Source organism: Oratosquilla oratoria, chromosome 6 (assembly GCF_046742065.1).
Source record: "Oratosquilla oratoria isolate Oo_2021 chromosome 6, ASM4674206v1, whole genome shotgun sequence".
NCBI lineage: Eukaryota > Metazoa > Arthropoda > Malacostraca > Stomatopoda > Squillidae > Oratosquilla > Oratosquilla oratoria.
Window position 1 is genome coordinate 82950576 of NC_134782.1, and position 22500 is coordinate 82973075.

Genomic DNA, 22500 nt, shown 5'->3' on the forward strand with positions numbered 1-22500 from the left:
GTCCCGAATGACGTTGGGCGGGACGGTGAGGCCCCATTCATCACGCACAGCGGTTCCTGATAGCCTCTGGAGTCGTGGAAGGGGAAATATTACACAAGGAGACCTCAAAATCATGCCCAAGAGTCGATTAGCATATTCCCTGCTGCTGATGGTGCTGCTGTTGTTCACTGAACTCTTCCGTCTACGTCACACAATTCTGTCCAGCTGTGGAGTCGCCTCTCTCTCTCTCCCTCTCTCTCTCTCTCTCTCTCTCTCTCTCTCTATATATATATATATATATATATATATATATATATATATATATGTTTATAAATATATGTTGAGACAATGTGACAAGTTGAAAAAGGTGGAAAATGAGAGTCACAGGTCTCGTTCCGAGTTCCGAGTTTATTCAGAGGAAGAAGCTACAAGCAAAACCGGTCAGAAATAAACTCAGAACGAGACCCGTGACTCTTTTTTTCCACCTTTTTCATAAATATATGTATATAAATATATATATACATATAACTATATATATAAATATATATATATATACATATTTGTATATATATATGATATATATACATACATATATATATATATGTGTGTGTGTATATATATATATATACACACACACACACACACACACACATATATGTATATATATATATATATATATATATATATATACAATCCCATACAGACACACAGACACATACATATGAACAGACACCTGTGTATGTAAATATATATATATATATATTCGTAAATAGCTGGAGTCCAGGAACCATTTTTATGGGAGAAAGTATACGCTGGACTCGACGTTCGTCAATTTATTCCGACGTTTCGAACCCTGTCCGGGGTTCGTCTTCAGGGTAATACAGTGGTAGCAATGGAAATGTACATAAATAGGGGGAATTTGGTACACTGGGACAGGTCTCCACAGTAACCGTTATAATCCAACGCAGTTAAACCAAATCAAAAACACAAATGAGAAACAAATATAAATAAAACTGTAAAATAACCAGTGCAATACTTCCTTGAAAACATTCACCGAGTTTACCATAGACAATATATATATATATATATTTATATATATATATATATATATATATATATATATATATATATATATATAAAGAAAAATTCTTACAACTTTCACTGTATTTTCTTTATATATATATATATATATATATATATATATATATATATATATATATATATATATATATATATATATATATATATATATATATCTTTTTTCTATGGTAAACTCGGTGAATGTTTTCAAGGAAGTATTGCACTGGTTATTTTACAGTTTTATTTATATTTGTTTCTCATTTGTGTTTTTGATTTGGTTTAACTGCGTTGGATTATAACGGTTACTGTGGAGACCTGTCCCAGTGTACCAAATTCCCCCTATTTATGTACATTTCCATTGCTACCACTGTATTACCCTGGAGACGAACCCCGAACAGGGTCCGATACGTGGGAATAAATTGACGAACGTCGAGTCCAGCGTATACTTTCTCCCATATACATATATATGCATATATATATAAATACATATATATATATATATATATATATATATACATATATATATATATTTATATATACGTATATACTGATATATATATATACATATATATATATATATATATATATATATATATATGTATATACATATATATATATATACACATATATATGCATATATATATAAATACATATATATATATATATATATATATATATGAGTGCAAACACATACAGTATATACATACATAAATATATATATATATATATATATATATATATATATATATATATATATATATATATATATAAATATATATATATATATATATATATATATATATATATATATATATATATATGCATGCAGAAAAACACTAGGAAAATAAGAGAAAGGAGACAGAGCGTTTTCGTCTATTCAGTTCAAGTGATTTTTTCTGCAAATATGCATGTGTATATTCACGTTGGTCTTTGGATTGCGTGTTGGACTCGTGATAGACAGCTTTTTCCCTCCCGGAAGAGAGCTCAGAGCTCGTATGACCGATCTATGGGTAATGCTATGACCTTATACACACACACACACACATACACACACACACGCATACACACACACACACACACACACACACACACACACACACACACACACACACACACACACACACACACACACACAACTTCCCGCCCACGAGAGTCGGAGTAACGACCCGAAGTGCAGCGATACCGAAATAATTTCAGTCCTGGGTAGGATTCGAACCGGGTACTGCTGCACCTCCGTAATGGCAGTCCAGTACGCTATCAACCGCGCCACCGAGTCGTGTGCGTGTGTGTATGTGTGTATGTGTGTGTGTGTGATAATAGTAATAATAATAATAATAATAGTAATAATAATAATAACAATAATAATAATAATAATAATGATAATAATAATAATAATAATAATAATAATAATAATAATAATAATAATAATAATAATAATAATAATAATAATAATAATAATAATAATAATAATAATAATAATAATAATAATAATAATAATAATAATAATAATAATAATAATAATAATAATAATAATAATAATAATAATAATAATAATAATAATAATAATGATAATAATGGTAAAATAAAATGAAATAAATTTTACCTTTTTCTTATTTGTATTGGCCCGGTCTGTTTGTCTTCTTGAATTTCAGCTTTACCGCCTGTCTGGCATCACCTGTTTTGTTTGATATTGTTCACGAAGACAGAAGCGTTGGTTCCTGTCGACCAAATAGAAACAGTTTTTTTTCTTTTGCACCCTCGATCTTTTTCTTCTTCCTCCTCTGCACTCCCCTGGGATCACCGATCCATCTTGCCAGCCATCGAACGAGACGTCCCTTATCTTTCGAAAACTCCTCTATGCTCCCCGGAGATCTCAGTCGTTCTTTTCCGCTCGACTCTGCTTTGTCAGCTTCGAGTTCCACTTCAGGATTATTTGTGCCATCTCTTCCTTGGCCTGATATTATGTTAACAATCTGCGGCAATTCTTTCCAGTTTTCACTTTACGCCGTTTGTCAACAATGTACGCAACGTCTGTTCACACGCCGACATGACGTCACTCAAACATTAAAAGTTCCAATTTGTTGAAAATATCTACGGAGTCGACATGACGTCACGTATCCGTCAGACGTTCTCCGATTTCAAATTCGGATAAGGCGATGTGACGTCACTCGTGGGCTTTTTCTTCCTGCAAGTTGTGACTTTATTTACACAATTCTTTCCAGTTTTATTATCAATACAACGTCTTGAAATCCCTCGGTTATTTGGTGTTCTTTCTTGTGATTTTGCTAGCTTTAGGTTCGCATGCAGATGCTCTGCCAAATCCTCTGCCAGCCCACGTGTCACAAACACATAAAACCCTGAGACTTTACTTAAATCTTTCTCCCATTTTCTTTCTAAACACTTTCCTCGGCTACCTGTCGTCATCCATTTTCTCTTATCTTATTTTCTTCAACTCATTTCCCATTTTCTTCAGCTCGTTCTCTTCTCTCCATTTTCTGTTCCAGCCGTCTCTTATTCCTCTTTTCTTCTCTTGATCGTCCTCAGCCTTACCAGGACTTTTCCATCACGAAGACACACTTCAAGGAAATCGCGCTAACACCAAACGGATTCTGCGAAGGGTTTGTATCTGGCGGTTTCTTTTCTGCTGAATGGAATTGTTTGACAGAAGAGTTTATACTAAAAGGTTCTCTTGGGCATTAAAGACTGCCGTCCTTTTCTTAAAGGACAGCAATCGTTCTTGTATACACTTTCTCACGATCGCCAGATGTTCTTATGTACAGTAGTATAGAGGAAACTCTCGTCTTTTAGGAAACAGCCTTCAAACATGAAAAATTTCCCTCATCCAATGATTGTCCCCTTTCCCTTCCTCTCACTCCGATCCGACTGTTTCCTTTTCCTCCCTCTCCAGTCCTCCCCCTTTCTCCAACACATACCTCCACCTCCTACAGACGCCACCAACACCGACACACCTTGTCTCGCTCCTGAATAACATGATCCGGCCGGCTTAATAGTCGACCAACTTCTATACGTACACTTCCTTCTCCTCCCCCACCTCGCCAAATGCTCTCACTTCCCTCCTTTCCTCCCTGCCTTCCTCCAAAATCCTTTAAATTTATCTTTAGGCTTCACTTTCCACCAACACCAACAACAATAGCTATATTTCGTCCCTTTCCCCCTTCCTTTTTTTTTAATTCTGTGGAAGATGACGTTTCATTTAACCCACCCGTTCCTCTCTCCATTGACTCTTCCCTCGTTATGCCCACCCTCCCGCGGTAGCTTCACCTCTTACGCTCAGTCTCCATCGTCTCGGCTCCTCTCTCACCCTCCTCTTCCCCAACACCAGATAACATGCACTCTCCTCTCTGCCACCCTTCCATCCACAACCTCGAGGTCATCTCATCTAACTGGACCATTGATCTTTCTTATCAGACACAACTTCCCTTCTTGTAGGCGCTTATATCACTTTGGCTGACCTCCGCGCATGACGCAGATAGCTTCCTTCCTTTCTTTTATGACATTGCTTGCTTCCTGCGAAGCCAAGCCACCATGACGCGGCGCTGCTGAACTTTCCTTTTCACCCAGTCCAGCTTCCTTTACCTGTTTGGCTCCAAGATAATCTTGCTACATCCTTCCTTCAAATTTGTTGGCCCTTTTCTTGAGTGGATTTGCACCTGGCTGGCGAGCCTAAGCAAATACGAACAGTGTTGTAGTCTGTATGTCAATCTTCTTGCCAGGCCCAGACCTCTCCGGAGAAGGAACCAGGTACATACAGTCAACAAACAGGCGCACAGAACTTCAAGAAACGGTAACTACAGTATATCATGTAGAACTAATCCTTTGTAATATAAACGTTAGCTAACAATGATTAGATAACAGTTATCTTAGTATGTTAGTTTGTTACTGTGTCATTGGTTCTCAAACTGTATATTAAAACAAAAGATATATTAAGTTCATGATTATTGATCAAATATATTTATTTTTTCAGCATATTAAAAATAACATAATTAATCTATCATGAATAGAAATGGTTTATATCCTGACATGGGAGTTATTTCATGAAAGGATACAATAAAAAAAAAAGAACTAAAAAATCCTAAATATTGTTTTTAAGACTTATGTACCGAATTTGAATAAGCACGAGTAAATACATGTAAACAACAACAATAGTGTCCAAACCTTTGGTAAAGGTCATTTTGCCCAATGTAATCGATATCCTTACCAGACCATGCGCATCACTCAAGATGCCTTGTTCTCAAACACTGAGCGTTGTCGCTCGCTAGGTCTAAACGCCACGTAAAAAAAAAAAAAAAAAAAAAAAAAAAAATATTCGCTGTGTAAGCAAAGAATTTCTTAATTGTTTCCTTGCCAAAACATATATGGGACACGTGATGTCGTCCAGAAATTTGGCACCTAAAAGAGTCCGTCGGGAGCTTTAATTTTTCGAGTTACAATGTAAAGCCGAAAACAGGAAGGACAGTCCCCCTGAACAAGGGTTTCAGATAAGTGAGGGACAACCAAATTTTTCCGTTTCCAAATTTTTCCGCTCTGTCAAATGAATGCCAGCACATTCCTGAAGTTGATTTGATTTATTTTTCTTTTGTCTTTTTCAAAGAAAAAAGACGCTGATTTTTTTTTTCTGTGTGTAGGGTCTCTACTCTTCACGTCAGGTGATAAGAGTGAATATAGATATGTAAACACACACACATACACATACACACACACACACACACACACACACACGTACACACAAATACACACATACACAAGCACACACAAAGGGAGGTGGTATGGTGTAAGTGAAGCAAATCATGAAAGTTGATAAACTAAAAATAAGGTAAAATGAAATGAAATAAAATAAGAATAAAATAAAGAAATAAAAAAGAAATAAAACAGGTGGCATACATCCCCCCAACGAGCTTGTAGAGTGGTTTAATACCAAGATGTTGTAGTATCTGTCCCATCACCTGATAAAAATATAGAGAAAGGGTTAACGTAGCCCTTAAGGGCCCCATTCACGACAATGATTTTCAACCCCAACCCAGATTTCCAACCCCAACCCAGACCAAATTTTCTCGTGGATGGGCTCCAACAACCTACATTGCAACCCCGATTTGCAGGTCGTGGTTGGGGTTGGAGTCGTTCAGATTTTCCTGATATTTTGTGGGCGGAGCTTTATGTCTGTGTTGGGATTGGAGTGGTGGATGGGTGCGGACAACCAAATCTATCACTTGTGCCCAAAATTTCGTACCGTGCGTTTGTAGCTATAGTTGTGCTGGCTAACTAAAAAAATGGAAGCGTACAGTAAAGATTTCGTAAGAGGGATTATTGAGATATACCGTCAACATCCATGCCTATGGAAAGTTAAAAGTAAAGAATACTCGAATAAAATAATGAAAAACAATGCTTATGAAATACTCGTTTCAAAATTTAAGGTGTAATAGCCTTCCTCATCATCGTATCCTGTTTTTTTATGATTGGTGTTACCAAGGACAGAAGTTCTAAAAATGTGGATTCATATAGTCTTTAGGCTCTAGTCTCAGTTCCTCTAATAATTGATTATGGGATAGCTTGTTTCTTTTTTGAAGCCAAGACTTACACCACTTTGACTTTTTTTTTTTTTAGCTTTCTATCTGCCTCTAAAAAAAACAGCAATATTAAAAAGATCGTCAGAGTCGAGATCAGACATCTTATCACAATAGAACTGCGGATCAACTGCGAAAAATTGGACAATTGGTTGTTGCAGTGAGTGGCGAAGCCGCCAACCACAACTCCAACCCCGACCATGTTCGAAATCTGGGTTGGGGTTGAAAATCGTTGTCGTGAATGGGGCCCTTTATGAATGACTTTAATTGTGGGGAGTTATATTGGGAGGAGTGAGAGGCAGAGAAAAGAAGAGAATCACAAGGAAATACACTGCCAAATGTATCAGTGAACATAATAATGACACAACGAGTCAAATAAAAGACGGTTGAGAGGAGATGACATACCAGCGAGACTGGATCGGCTGGGAACGAGATGTCATTGATTTTTTTTAGATACCTGTGCGCTATGGGGAAAAATGATAATGTATTATATGGAATTCATTTAGCTGTAAGGAGCAGAATCTATAAGTCAAAGAAGAAAAAATTTCGGGAAGACAAGTCATGGAACTGTGGAAATTCTTTGAAGAAATAGAACGGGAATATACCGAGAGATAAGAGAAACAGAAGAAATGTGACATTTATTCGAGTATTTACAAATTGAGAGTGAAAAAGTATGTCGATATACTAAATAGGGGAGGAAATTTGTCGAATGTTTTAGTTAACATACGTACGACAGAAAAAAGAAAAGAAAAAAAGGAGAGATGCAGCATGGGAAAGGTGAAGAAATAGAAGGATCTCTAGAACATAAAAGATTATTTCAAGAAAACAAGAACCAAATATACAAGACTAAGAAGAGAAAAAGAACAATTGAAAAAGGTGTAATTGACATACATAGAGATAAACCGAAGTTGTTCTTGATTTGTTACTAATAAAGTGAGACACAGGAAGGAATTATTGAAAGTAGATATGAATATTCTATAGAGATGCAAAAAGGCAAGCTAAAATAATACGTTCTAGTAAATTATATCTCTAGGTGTATAAAAATAGCCCCCAAATAATCAACACCAGGTGTTGCATTTGCATTGCAAAATAACAGGGAGGTTGAAACCTGACAGTAGACAGACGGTGGTATTCTTGAATAAAATCTTTCCTTATATGAATCTTATATAAATCCTTGGAAGGGAAATATTTATATATATATATATATATATATATATATATATATATATATATACATATATATATATATATATATATATATATATATATATATATATATATATATATATATATATTATACCACCGTAATAATTTTACGGTGGTATTCTTAAAAAAAATCTTTCCTTGTATAAATATTTCCCTTCAAGGATCTATATAAGATAATTTTTTTAAGAATACCACCGAGAGAGTTCTGTCGCCTGAAGTGAACATTACAAATATAGCTCAAAATAACCTGTTGCGGACTGACCTGTTGCAGGCTGGCACTTGTTGCTAATTCTTTGTCACATAATCCACAACGAAACTCTTGATGCTCCATCACTCGTATTTTAGAATTAGAAGTTTCCGTCCCAGATGACACTAACTTATTCACTTATTCTGACTGCCGCCAGGCGATTTTAATCAGATATCCGAGGCACTTTAGGTTGCGACACTAGGTCTAAAATCTGTTACAGAGTATTTACAAATCAGCACTTTGTAGGTGTAGCTGAGTCACGTCTTACAGAATTATTTGGAACCGAGGTACTTAGAGGGCTTAATAAGCTGCTGTAATAATACCTCAAGTACTTACAGCTGGATCAGCTCTTCTTATACAGCTGACTGACTCGACCCAAGATACCTTTAGCGAGTTCAATAACTTATCGTACAACACGCAATAACTCGGTTACCTGCACAGTGTATATTTGTGTATATATATATTATATGTATACATAATGTATATATAATGTATATATACTGTATACACACACACACACACACACACACACACACACACACGCACGCGCACACACACACACACACACACACACACACACACACACACACTCACACTCATCTACTCCCACTTATTTCACTCCCATCCACCAGCCATTGTTTGTCTCTCATCTTGGCTCCTCGTGGCCAATGAAGGGTCTTCCCTGTCACCTGCTGAGTGCCCAAAATTACTCGTACCTCTAGTGAAGACGCCTATTATCAACGATTTATATATCTATATTTGTTCTGTCTACAACCAAGTGATTTTATTCAGTTGGAGAACGCCCCCTGCTCTTCGAGAGGGTGCATTACCTCCCTCATAATTGCAAACAGCTCAAGTTTTATTGTTAGTCAAGTTAATACCTCACAGAATTAACTTTAGTTAAGATACCAATAACTAAATCAATAACTGCGTGCATATATGAAAAGCTCAAGCACATGCATCTAGTTAAGCTGTAACTGGCATCCCTCCCAATAACCAAGAAACGAGTAGGAGGCTTAATAACTTCGTAGACAGGTACTTATAGCTCAGGTACTTGTAGCTACCTTGGCTTATAAGATGCACCGAAGTCAATTACGAGTTTCTTTGTCTACATACCCAAAGAACACACCTTTTGATTACCAAGATAATTTAAGAAGACTCTTGGCTAGTGGAGCTCTCGTGACCATATGCTGGTTGCTTTTTCTTATAGCCCGCGACTCAAGCTTCCACAGCTGCCTCCCTCCCTCGATTCCTCCTCACCGCTGCTGCCGCCTGTGTGACAGTGCAGCTGTCTAATCTCCAGTCGACAACAGCAAAGGCGACGCCTGCACCTGCCTGTGAGCCCAAGAGGCTTCGAGTTCCCCCATAATACCACGAAGACCTGTCGGCTAAGTAATTGAGAACCTTCTGCTTTGCTAAGACACTTCTATGAGATTCCGGAGAGGCCACGGAGTCCAATCTGTTGTTAACGTGAGCCGAACCGCGGGTCACCGCGATGACGAGTCCATTTACATGAAGGGAGGTATGCCGCTGATGAGGAAGGGTCAAGATGGGATGGGGCAACGATGATGGGGAGAGACAAAGGCAGACGCATAAACAGACGGACGGAAAAATCGATCGAAAGACAAACAAGAAAATAAATTGGTTGCTAGCCAGATGGAACATTAAAAGAGAGAGAGAGAGAGAGAGAGAGAGAGAGAGAGAGAGAGAGAGAGAGAGAGAGAGAGAGACAGAGAGAGAGACAGAGAGAGAGAGAGAGAGAGAGAGAGAGAGAGAGAGAGAGAGAGAGAGAGAGAGAGAGAGAGAGAGAGAGAGAGAGAAATATGAATATGTATATATATATACATATATATATATATATATATACTGTATATATATATATATATATATATATATATATATATATATTTAGAGTACACATGGGCAGGAGGTTCTCTCTTATGCAAGTTTCGTTAAATGTGATGGATTGTTTAGTATTGATTAATTTCTTTAAGGTATTTTCTATATACCTTAGAAAGGTCTTAATCACTTTTGGAAGAGTAGAGATGACTCTACCGTAGTCGGTCATTGTTGCCAGATCCGGATTTCGGCTCCCTCGAGCCTTCTTCAGTGGCGATGGTGATCGTCTTCTCGTTGGTGTGTTCTTACTCTATCGTGGTAGGAGAAAGAATGGCTCTGTGCAGAGTTGTCCTGGCTAATATACCGGTTCAGTGGGGATCCTGGCGTTCGTCCTCACTCCTGATTGGCTGAGACTGGTACTCGCGGCTTCTGATTGGTCGTCGGCCGTGCGCCTCATGCCAACTACCACCCGCAGATCGCTGGCTTCTGAATTGTCTGCTGTCGTGCGCCTTACGCTAGGTAAGACTCGCAGGTCGTTGGCTTGAATATTGAGATTAGGGGACAACACTTTGATGAACAATGCCTCTAATAAAGGGAGGCGTCTTACATCATTACACGTGTCCAAGATCTCTGTGCCGTTTTCTAGGATTTCCCGCGTAAGGGTGACATTGTGGATTTGTTTCAGGTGGTTTTTCGGTGCTCCAGAAGAAAGGTGGTACGAAAGTCTTCGAGATAACTTCATGGAGGTCATGCCAATGTAGGAAGATGGGAGGGTTTCACAGTCTCCTCTATTGCAATTAAACCTGTAAATGACATGCGATTTTTGAAGTGTCTCAGTGTGTTGATGCGGACTATTCTTAAGGAGGAGGTGGCTAGTTTTCTTAGACTTATAATAGATAATAAAATTTAATATTTTGTCAGGGCCTGTTGGCTTGATATTTTGTTTTATTATTTTCTTCATAATTCTTTCTTCTGCCTTGTAAGCAGTGGAGAAGGTGGCTTTATAGTACAGGTTTGATTATTATTCTTCTCTTTATGTTGGTTGTTGTTACCGTTCTTGTACCAGTTATCAATAATCTTAGAAGTCTGACGTCTTATATCCTTTTCGCAAACATCAGAGCTTAACTTCACCATAGAGGACAGTGTTGAAGGAACTATCCCATTCCTGGATTTACTCGTCAAACAACAAAACGAGTCTTTCAATACCAGCGTTTACACCAAACCAAAAGACACCGGACATTGCCTCAATGGAAATAGTGAGTGCCCACAGCGCTATAAAGATGCCACCATCGGTGCCTACATTAGAAGAGCCTTAACACACTGCAGCTCCTGGCATCAAGTACACTACGAAATAGAACGCTCCACCCAGGTATTGATTAATAACGGTTTCAGCGAAAAGGATATAAAACGTCAGACTTCTAAGATTATTGATAACTGGAACAAGAACGGTAACAGCAACAGCATAAAGAGAAGAATAATAATCAAATAAACCTGTACTATAAAGCCACTTTCTCCACTGCTTACAAGGAAGAAGAAAGAATTATGAAGAAAATAATAAAACAAAATATCAAGCCAACAGACCCTGACAAAATATTAGATTTTATTATCTATTATAAGTCTAAGAAAACTAGCCACCTCCTCCTTAAGAATAGTCCGCATCAACACACTGAGACACTTCAAAAATCGCATGTCATTTACAGGTTTAATTGCAATAGAGGGGACTGTGAAACCCTCCCATCTTCCTACATTGGCATGACCTCCACGAAGTTATCTCGAAGACTTTAGTACCACCTTTCTTCTGGAGCACCGAAAAACCACCTGAAACAAATCCACAATGTCACCCTTACGCGGGAAATCCTAGAAAACGGCACAGAGATCTTGGACACGTGTAATGATGTAAGACGCCTCCCTTTATTAGAGGCATTGTACATCAAAGAGTTGTCCCCTAATCTCAATATTCAAGCCAACGACCTGCGAGTCTTACCTAGCGTAAGGCGCACGGCAGCAGACAATTCAGAAGCCAGCGATCTGCGGGTCGTAGTTGGCATGAGGCGCACGGCCGACGACCAATCTGAAGCCGTGAGTACCGGTCTCAGCCAATCAGGAGTGAGGACGAACGCCAGGATCCCCACTGAACCGGTATATTAGCCAGGACAACTCTGCACAGAGCCATTCTTTCTCCTACCACGATAGAGCAAGAACACACCAACGAGAAGACGATTACCATCGCCACTGAAGAAGGCTCGAGGGAGCCGAAATCCGGATCTGGCAACGATGACCGACTACGGTAGTCATCTCTACTCTTCCAAAAGAGATTAAGACCTCTCTAAGGTATTGAGAAAACACATTAAAGAAATTAATTAATACTGAACAATATATATATATATATATATATATATATATATATATAATACACACACACACACACACACACACACACACACACACACACACACACACACACACATATATATATATATATATATATATATATATATATATACATACAGTATATATGAAAGAAATTCGCTAGTAACAGCGACATCAATCCGTCATAAAAATTATCGGATATATGTATATATATACTGTATATATATATATATATGTATACATATATTTACATATATATATGTATATATATATATATATATATATATGTGTGTGTGTGTGTGTGTGTGTGTGTGTGTGTGTGTGTGTGTGTGTGTGTGTGTGTGTGTGTGTGTGTGTGTGTGTGTGTGTGTGTGTGTGTGTGTGTGTGTGTGTGTGTGTTATAGCCTTGAGAAGACGGTATGTAGAGTGTGTAGATGTTCGGTAACTGATTTAGACGTGATGATCACGAAACACTGTAGGGGCTGATACGAAACCCATGGCGAGTCGTTTGAAGTGATAGTGTCCTGTGGGTGTGCTAAAAGCTGTCAGGGGCCTAGACTCTGGGGCAAGGGGGATCTGGAAATATCCCGACATAAGGTCTAAGGTCGTGAACACTACGTTGTTTTCACCGACGGAGTGGAGGACCTCTTGTAAGATAGGAATTGGATGTCTTTCTTGTTTGATTAGCTTATTTAACTCTCTGAAGTCTACTACAGGGCGGAAGGAACCATCGCGTTTGGTGACTACAAAGAGGGGGAAGTTCCACTCACTGATGATTTAATGATATCTTGCGCAATCATGTTTTGGATAACGTTATTTACGATCATGCGTTTACTTTGTGGTAATCTGTATGCGGGAATATAACATGGTTTAGAGTTTTCCCGAAGGGGTATATGATGCTGAATAATATTAGTGACTCCCAGAGGTTCACTTTGAGTGGCAATGGTACGTCTGAACTTGTTGCAGAGTGCAAGTCTGCTTATGCACCAGGGAAATCAATTAGTAATTGGTTGTGGGAAAGAAAAGTTAGAATATATGCAATCAAGATGTGACTGTATTATATGAGAATAAGATAAAGGGTGAGAGATTCTTGCGCAGCTTAGATGCGGTGAATGGTATAGACTTGCGATACTCTCTGGCACGGAGGGATGATCGGGCAGAGCGTGATGCGATGCCAGGAGGGGGAAGATGGTCCGACTTATGTTGACGTGGTGGAGCGGCAGGCGTCGTGGTGGTGGAGAATGTCTTTGGTGATGATTTTCCATTGGGGCTGAAGAATACGTCTGTATGTTGACGTGATGGAGCGGCGGGCGTGGTGGTGGTGGGGAAAGCAGCTGAGAGGGATTGGCTTCGTTTCGTGGTTGCGGGCAGTGCAGCTACAAGGGATTGCCTCGTATGCAAGATACTCCAGCGAAGATCGAAGCTGTCGTTGAATTGTTTGCTTCGTAGTGGCGTGGGTTGTGGGCAATAAGGCTAAGAACGTCGGTGCTTTTGGCTCGTAAGTGGAATGCTGGAAGATGCTTCGAAGTAATTAGTGTTGCATTGCTGCTTTGATGTCCACGGCTGTAGAGTTAGTGTCACTTCGCAATCCCACGTGTGCCACCACAGTGTAGACTGTAGATTCGTAGTAGTCCCACCACTGCCCACCAGAATGTAGAATGTGGATTCGCCGTCCCACCTCTGGCCACCACAATGTAGAATAACTGTTCTCTACATTTGAGTTGGTGAAGAAAAACTCAGGGCAAGTTCTTGGTTTTAATCGCTTTTATTCTTGGTTTATTCTATTCTATTCTTATTCTAACTACTGCATACATGGCAAGCCCTCAGGAAAGCTCGGAGGGTTGCCAGACATATATACAAAATATACTTATAAGGGTTGCCAATTGTGAAAAAAATTTGTTGCCATATGAGGCATACTGAGAAGTTAGGTCGCTTCGGTCGGTAGCGACGTCGATGCAGGTGGCCTTTTTTTCTGGTGGACTTCTTGACCTGATATGCCGAGAGAATTTTTTGTTGTCAAAGGGCGTTGTCAAGAAGGGTCGCTTAGCCTTTGTCCAGACGTCCCTAGGGAGATTCGTAGCTTTCGTCGAAACCACATCTTGTAGCATATTGTGCGTGCGCGCGCGTGCATGCCAGTATCGAAGGGAGACCCAGCTACGAAGATGATCAGCTGCGAAAATGCGCAATTCATCGAAGTATTGCAATGTTGACTATAACATATATATACATATACATATATATATATATATATATATATACATATACATAAGTATAAGTATATATATATATATATATATAAATATATATGTATGTATTTAACAAACGAGGTGATGGAGGAGGAGAAGGAGGAGGAGAAGGAGGAGGAGAAGGAGGTTGGAGGAGGAGGTTGGAGGAGGAGTAGGAAGAAAACGATGGGGAAGAAGAGGACGAGGTGATGGAGGAGGAGGAGGAGGTTGGAGGAGGAGTAGGAAGGAAACGATGAGGAAGAAGAGGACGAGGTGATGGAGGAGGAGGAGGAGGAGAAGGACGTTGGAGGAGGAGTAGGAAGGAAACGATGAGGAAGAAGAGGACGAGGAGGAAGTAGAAGAAGAAGAAGAAGAAGAAGAAGAGGAAGGAATCGATGAGGAAGAAGAGGACGAGGTGATGGAGGAGGAGGAGGAGGAGGAGGACGTTGGAGGAGGAGTAGGAAGGAAACGATGAGGAAGAAGAGGACGAGGAGGAAGTAGAAGAAGAAGAAGAAGAGGAGGAGGAGGTGGCTGGAGATGAACAGATGGGAGAGGAGATGAAAAAAAAATGATGGAAGAAAAGTAAGAAATAAGCCAAGAAGAGGAAAAAGGAAAATAATAGCACGAAGAAGAACGAGAAGAAGACGAAGAAAAAGAAAAAGAGGAAAAGTTAGAAGAAAAGAAAATATGAAGTAAAGAAAACGGTGTTAATATCTCCCAGGTTAGAGCGATATACTGTACTTAAGTACTATCAGATCCATTCCAGATTAATTATAATATAAAACTCCTGTATTACTATCGTTTCCCGAGAGCGAGATTAGAACCATGGAAAAAAGGTGAAGATGAGAACGAGGCGGCAGACGGCATGTGGCTGCGGCCGAAGCCGTCACCTTTACTCTTTACGCTTCGGGGGACTGTTGGAACAGTTACCAGTCGCTGCTGGGAATCGGAAAAAAGTGCGGGACTCAAACCCGTGACTAGGAAGATGACGAGATCAGCACACTTCCGATTGCGCCACCATCGCACTACGTAAAGCATTACAAAATGAAGCAATAAAGATAATCTTGGGTTGTCAAAGGACAGTTTAAAGTAAAATAACGAGAAAGAAACCGAACATCTTTAGCACTGCATCCAGAATTAAATAACTGTCCATAGTGATTATGGCAAGTTTAATAACTGCAGGAATCTCTCACCACAAAATTATCCTGGACAGACAGATCAAAGAAGTATATTAGACAAACATGTTATCAAGTTGTTGTAGCCCAGGAGAGAAATGTCACCAGCGGAGAAAAATCTGCTAGACAGAGGCGTATATTCAGGGTGTGCTAGGTGTACGCCGCATACCATCAGCCAGAGAGAGAGAGAGAAATACATGATAGTTATAGATAAATTCAGCAGTAAGTGTGAAACAGTATTTTTCTTGTTGTTTTTAACGCAGTCATAATATTTTCCGCTATAGGTGTTTCGTAGAAGCAATGCACACCCATTAATTAATATAATTATTGTATCATCATGTGGCATAGTGCGTACGGTGGCGTGTGAGGGGAGACTGCTGGAAACATAGGCCTTAGGTGTGCGGATCGACGAACGCACACTGCTTGAGTTCGTTTCGCTGCTAAATTTTTATGTTGTCTAGAATTTGTAAAATGTCTTTTCCATTCATTATATGAGCATTATTAAGATTTGCAGGAATTATAGTATACTATTTATTATGAAACCAAAAGTTATTAAGTTACTCAATCAGAAATAAAGATTGAGGGCAACCCAAGCCACGGACACTGTTGACGAATGAAACAAACGAAACTCCGACCTTAAGTCACCAACTCGGTTTGAAGAATAAACTTATTGTACTGTATACATCTCCTGAGTTTGCAGACAAATACGTGCATTAACTGGAGGAATTCATGGTAAAAAAACTGACTTAATTCTGGCTTCAAAGAAACACTCCGGTTTCTGAATTAATCTTAATCATAATAACAAGCAACACAGCTTCAGCAGAACGCTCATTTTCTGACCTAAAAAGAATAAATTGATGCTAACGTTGAACACAAAGTCAACAGAGCCTGAGTGGTCTCAGTTTCCTCTCCAGTGAAAAGAACTTTCTGACCTAAGATAAACAGAGAGGCTCTTTCTATGATGAAGTCAGAAACAAGTTTATATCCCATAGACGAAAATAGATATTTAATTATAAGTAAGCAAGTATGTCAACCATTCTACTACGTAAATTAGGTAAGCTAATCAATATTGATAAATTTCATTATCTTAAATTTACTTATGTAATTTGCTTTATTTTCCAACTAACAATATGAATGAATATGATATTTTAACTGCACACACACACACACACACACACACACACACACACACACACACACACACACACACACACACACACACACACACACACACACACACACACACACACACACACACACACACACACGCATATATATATGTATATACATACATATATATACATACATATATATATACATACATATATATATACGAAAGGTGGAGGGGGAAACACGGGTCTTTATCTGATTATCGAGTTTATTCCTGACCGGTTTCGCTTACAATAGCCGGTCAGGAATAAACTCGATAATCAGATAAAGACCCGTGTTTCCCCCTCCACCTTTCCCATAATTTGTCCCAATGTCTCTACATATATATATACATATATATATATATATATATATACATATACATATATATATGTATATATATATATATATATACATATATATGTATATATATATATATATATATATATATCGAAATAAACACCATGTGAGGACGGAGCCTTTATTAGTACAACGTTTTGCTTGTTACAGCTTTTTTAAGTACGTAGTCGTGATATCCTCCTCGTCCATTAAAACCTTTCCTTCTGTATCTTTGATTGCCCCCCCCCATTGCTCCCCTTTTTTTTTTGTAATTTCTCTAATCTTATCATGCATCATTTTAGAATCCCTTTTTTCAAGGTCCTCAATTTCTCTACATTGTTCATCAAGCCAACTCTCCTTGGCATCTATACACTTCTTTTTGATTTGTCTATTAAGTTCTCTATATTCATTTCTATCCCTATTTTTAGCTTCTCTTCTCTTATCCATTAGTTCGAATATTTCCTCTGTTATCCATTTGAGGAGGATATTAAACATAGATGGGAGGAGTATGTAAGGGACCTATTTGAGGACGACAGGCAAGAAGGAGAAGAGGAAAATTATAGATATCTAGATGGGGAAGAAATAATGGAAGAGGAAGTGAAATTTGCAATGAAGAAAATGAAAGAAGGGAAAGCCATGGGTGAGGATGGTGTGATGATTGAAATGTTAGAGGCATTAGGGGATTTTGCAATAAGAAAACTCACTAGTCTAATAAACCAAATTTACGAAAAGGGTACAATAACGGAATATATGTGTAACTCGATTTTTATACCACTACCAAAGATAAACAGAACAATGGAATGTATTAAACATCGCACAGTCAGTATCATGAGTCAAATAACCAAAATTATATTAAGGATAGTTTTAAATAGAATAAGAAATAAAGTGAGAGAACAAGTTTCATGGGAGCAATTTGGTTTCATAGAAGGGAAAGGAACAGCAAATGCAATTTTTATAGTAAGAACGATTATGGAGAGGATGATAGAAAAACAACAAAATGTATATCTTTGCTTTGTTGACTACGAGAAGGCGTTTGATAGGGTAAGACATGAGGATTTGATAAATATTTTGGAAAGAGTGGATATAAATAGCAAAGACATGAGTATCATCAGAAATTTGTATTGGAAGCAAAGAGCAGCGATGAGGGTACGGGGAGGAAGAACAGAATTTCAAGCTATAAAGAGGGGAGTGCGTCAAGGCTGTGTTATGTCTCCAGATTTATTTAATTTATATGGGGAGATGATCCTTAGGGAATTAGAGGGAATGGAAGGGATTAAAATTGGAGGATTTGATATAAATCATATCAGATATGCTGATGACACGGTATTGGTGGCTGACTCAGAAGATAAACTGCAACATCTATTGAATGTAACCGTAAGAGCTAGTGAGGAGAAAGGTTTAAATGTAAATATGGAAAAAACTAAAATACTAGTGGCCAGTAAAACAGATCCACCAAGAGTGCAAGTACAAATAGCAGGGAGAAGAATAGAACAGGTAACCAAATTTTCGTACCTGGGAAGCGTATTGACAGAAGATTGTAGATGTGAAAAGGAAATAAATTCAAGGATAGCGATAGTTAAAAGCACGTTTCAGAAAATGAAAGGGGTTTTAACAAACAAGAAAATGTCTACAGATATAAGGAGAAGAACAGTTAAAACATTTATATGGTCAACACTATTATATGGTTCAGAAGCGTGGACAAGCAGCAAAAAATTGCAGGAAAACTTAGAAGCAGCAGAAATGTGGATATGGAGACGAGTATTAAGAGTACCATGGACAGCGAAGAAAACAAATGAAGAAGTATTGAGAGAAATTGAGACAGATAGGGAATTGATGACAACAATAAGGAAAAGACAGTTGCGATTCTTAGGACATATAATGAGGAAGGAAGGGTTGGAAGAGGTGGTGATGACGGGAATGGTGGAGGGAAGAAGAGCAAGAGGAAAGCAGAGGGAGAAGTATATGGACGGGCTGATGAGGGCGACGGGAAAACAACTCAAACCAGCACAGATGTTACAAGTAACTAGGGACCGTGAACGGTGGCGCTCCATGGTTGCCAAAGTCCAAGAGGATATGGCACGACGGTAAGGTAAGTCGTGATATACATGATTATGCACTTGAAAAAGCTGGAACAAGCAAAACGTCGAACTTATAAAGACTCCGTCCTCACGTGGCGTTTATTTCGATAGACTTGTCGGCAACTATCACTTTCATACATACATACATACATACATATATATATATATATATATATATATATATATATATATATATATATATATATATATATATATATACCGGCTATATATATTAGTTATAGACAGAATCACTGTTCAGCACACCCAGTGACAGAAACTATCACACGCCCCTGCTGCTAGAATAGAATAATTAATAATTCCCTCGTGGTAGAGTTACAGGGACTATTGGAAATATAAAGGCAGACATAATGGTTGACATGTCTTATCTGCACAATGAAGAGGGAAGATATGGACTCTGGAAGGCTCCATTATGGAATACAGTATCTGGAACTGGAAGCGTCTGGAAACAATGAGAGAGATGAGTGAGCAAATGTGTTAATCAAATAAAAGACTTTAATGTTAATGATGTTAGTTGCAATGTGTAGGTAGTGAAATCCTGATAATTATGTATATTCCGAAGTATTCACGCTGAAAAAATGTAAGAGAATATATACATTCTACGGTAAAAGTCTGAATTGGACGTTTTCACATTCAAATCTGTTCCCTTTGATGCCTTTGTTACGTCAAAAAATTCTTGAATCTGAATTTAAAAATTATGAAAAAGAATAAAGAAAAGGAAGAATTTTAAGAAGGAGAAAAAGAAGAGACGAAAGAGAAAGGAGGAGAAGAAGAACAGGACAGGATGAAGGAGAAAAAAAAAAGGCGGAGGCAACGAAAGAGAAGACCAAGACGACACAGGTGGAGGAACAGGAGGAAGATGAAAAAAAAAAGAAGTAGAAGAAAAAGAAGAAGAAGAAGAAGAAGAAGAAGAAGAAGTAGAAGAAAAAAGAAAAGGAAGAGGAATAAGAGGAAGAAGATGAAAAAGGGGAAAAATAAGAAGAGGAAAAATAGGAAGGAGAGATAAGAAAAAGGAAAGATAAGAAAAATAAGAGGAAGAAGAGGAAGAAGTGGATGAAGAAGGAGAAAAAGAAGAGTATTATGAAGAGAAAAAAAAGAGGGGGAGGAGGAGGAAAATAAGGAGACGGAGAGAGTTGGAGGAAAACAACACAAAACGAGAAGAAACAACTAGTTGGAAACAATATCTCTTGGGGAGGATTTAGCCCGAGCGTTATACCTCGCTGGTGTCGACAATGCCTCACCACTTCTGTGTCGGGTGAAGGCACTTTTCCTTTAATTCCGAATGCCGTCAGGCTCTCTATTTACCCAAATGGATGACAGATAGGTTGAAAAATGAGATAAGAATAAAAAAAGGGTTATATGTTAGGATGAAAAAGAGAGAAACACACCTCAGGACTAGGTATAATGAAATGGCTAGATTAGAGTGCAGGATGATCTAATAGAGGTATTCAAATGGGTTAAGGGTTTTAACAAGGGGGATGCAGACAAGGTCGTCATATCAAGACAGCAGGGTAGGACTCGTATCAATGGGTTTAAATTGGACAAATTTAGGTTTAAGAAGGAAATAGGCAAGAATGGAATAGACATGTAGTGTTTTAAGAGAAGATTATATAACTTTATGGATGGTGATGATACGTGATAGCGGATATGGAACTACCTAGTGTAGGCCTTATGGTCTCTTGTAGTCTCCTCTATTCTTATGTTCTGTAATTCTGATTGTCGTCAGGCGATTTTATTCACCGCTCGTGGCACTAGCATCTGATCTCACCAGGGACGCTTTGGGAGTGTTTTTGGTTAAAGATGATTTTGTTTAGCTCTAGGGGGGTGGGAGAGGATTTAATCAGGTTTTGTTAAAGAGGTTAATTAACCAAAGATGTTAATTACCCTGTGGTTACCTTCTTTCACACCTCAAAGGGTTTAGGGTCGTACTTTCGAAACATTTCACCAGACCTTGCGACCGAGTTCTCCCATTAGAAACAAGAATTATATTAACTTCATTGTCTATACTTATGACTATAAATGGTACAGACAAGCCGAACAAACTTAACAGACAAGCCAGACAATCTTAACAAGGAAATCAGGTAAGATTTTGGATAGTAATGGGAGACAACGATCGCTTAGACTGACGAAAGATGTAAAAAATATGGTCTTTCAAGCCACAGTGATCTCAATTTTTCTTTCGCACGTGTTATGATCCTGTGTACACTCTCTACCTTCTGCTAGACGATTTCTTTTTGATTCCCATAAAACCCAAAGAGCTAAATGTAAAACCAACGAATGCAGTTTCAACGCGGACACTTAAGAAATGAATTCAAATTATGGTGGGAAAGTGCGAAGAAATGTGTGGGAAGAAGAAACTAGAAATGGATGTGATTAAGAAATAGAGGGAGAGGGGGGATAAAGATAAAAAGGAGAGAAGGAGAGAGGAGAAAAGAAAGAGAAGAGGGGATAGGATGAGGGAAGAGAGGAAAGATTGGATAAGAGGAGGGAGAAGGAGAAAATAGAGGACATGAGAGGCGAGAAGAGGTGAGGACGAAGAGGCGAGAGAAAAAGAGGAGAGAAAGGGAAGGGAGAGAAAAGAAGATGAGAAGAGAGGAGAAGAAAGGAGAGGAAAGGGCAGGGGATATGAGGAGAAGAAAGGAGAGAAAAGGAGAGGAGAGGAGAAAGAAAAGGAAAGGAGAAAGAAAAGGAGAGGAGAGGAGTGGAGAGGAGAAAGGAAAGGAGAGGAGAAAGAAAAGGAGGGGAGAAAAGAGAAGAAATTATAGGAAAGGAAGGAGGAAAGAGGAAAAGAAAGGAGAAAAATGGGGAGGGAAGGAAAAGAAAGGAGAAAAATGGGAAAAAAAGGAAAAGAAAGGAGAGGAAATGGAGGAGAGGAGAGGAAAGGAGAGGAGAAGACAGGGAAAGGAAGGAGAGAAGAGGAAAAGAAAAGAGAAGAATGGAGAAGAAAGGAGAGAAGAGAGGAAAGGAGAGGAGAAGAGAAAAGAGAGGGGAGAGGAATCAATACGAGAAGAGAGGATATAGGACAAGAGAGGATATAGGAGAAGAAAGGAGAGGAGAAGAGTGAAGAGTGGAGTGGAAAAGAGAGAGGAAAGGGTGGGAGAAGAGAGAGGAAATGAGGGGAGAGGAGAGGACAAGAGAGGAGGGGAGACAAGAGAGGAGAAGAACGGAAGAGGAGAGAAGAATATAACACATTCCTTCAGCTGAATAGAATCG

At 38.6% G+C, this 22500-nt stretch overlaps 1 protein-coding gene and 1 pseudogene across 2 annotated transcripts in view; both read left to right on the plus strand.

Moving 5' to 3' along the window:
- LOC143026671 (uncharacterized) overlaps positions 1-22500 on the plus strand; it is a 381520-nt gene that overhangs the window by 25963 nt on the left and 333057 nt on the right. The gene's annotated exons all lie outside the window — the stretch shown is intronic.
- Positions 2433-12081, plus strand: LOC143025903 (uncharacterized; annotated as a pseudogene).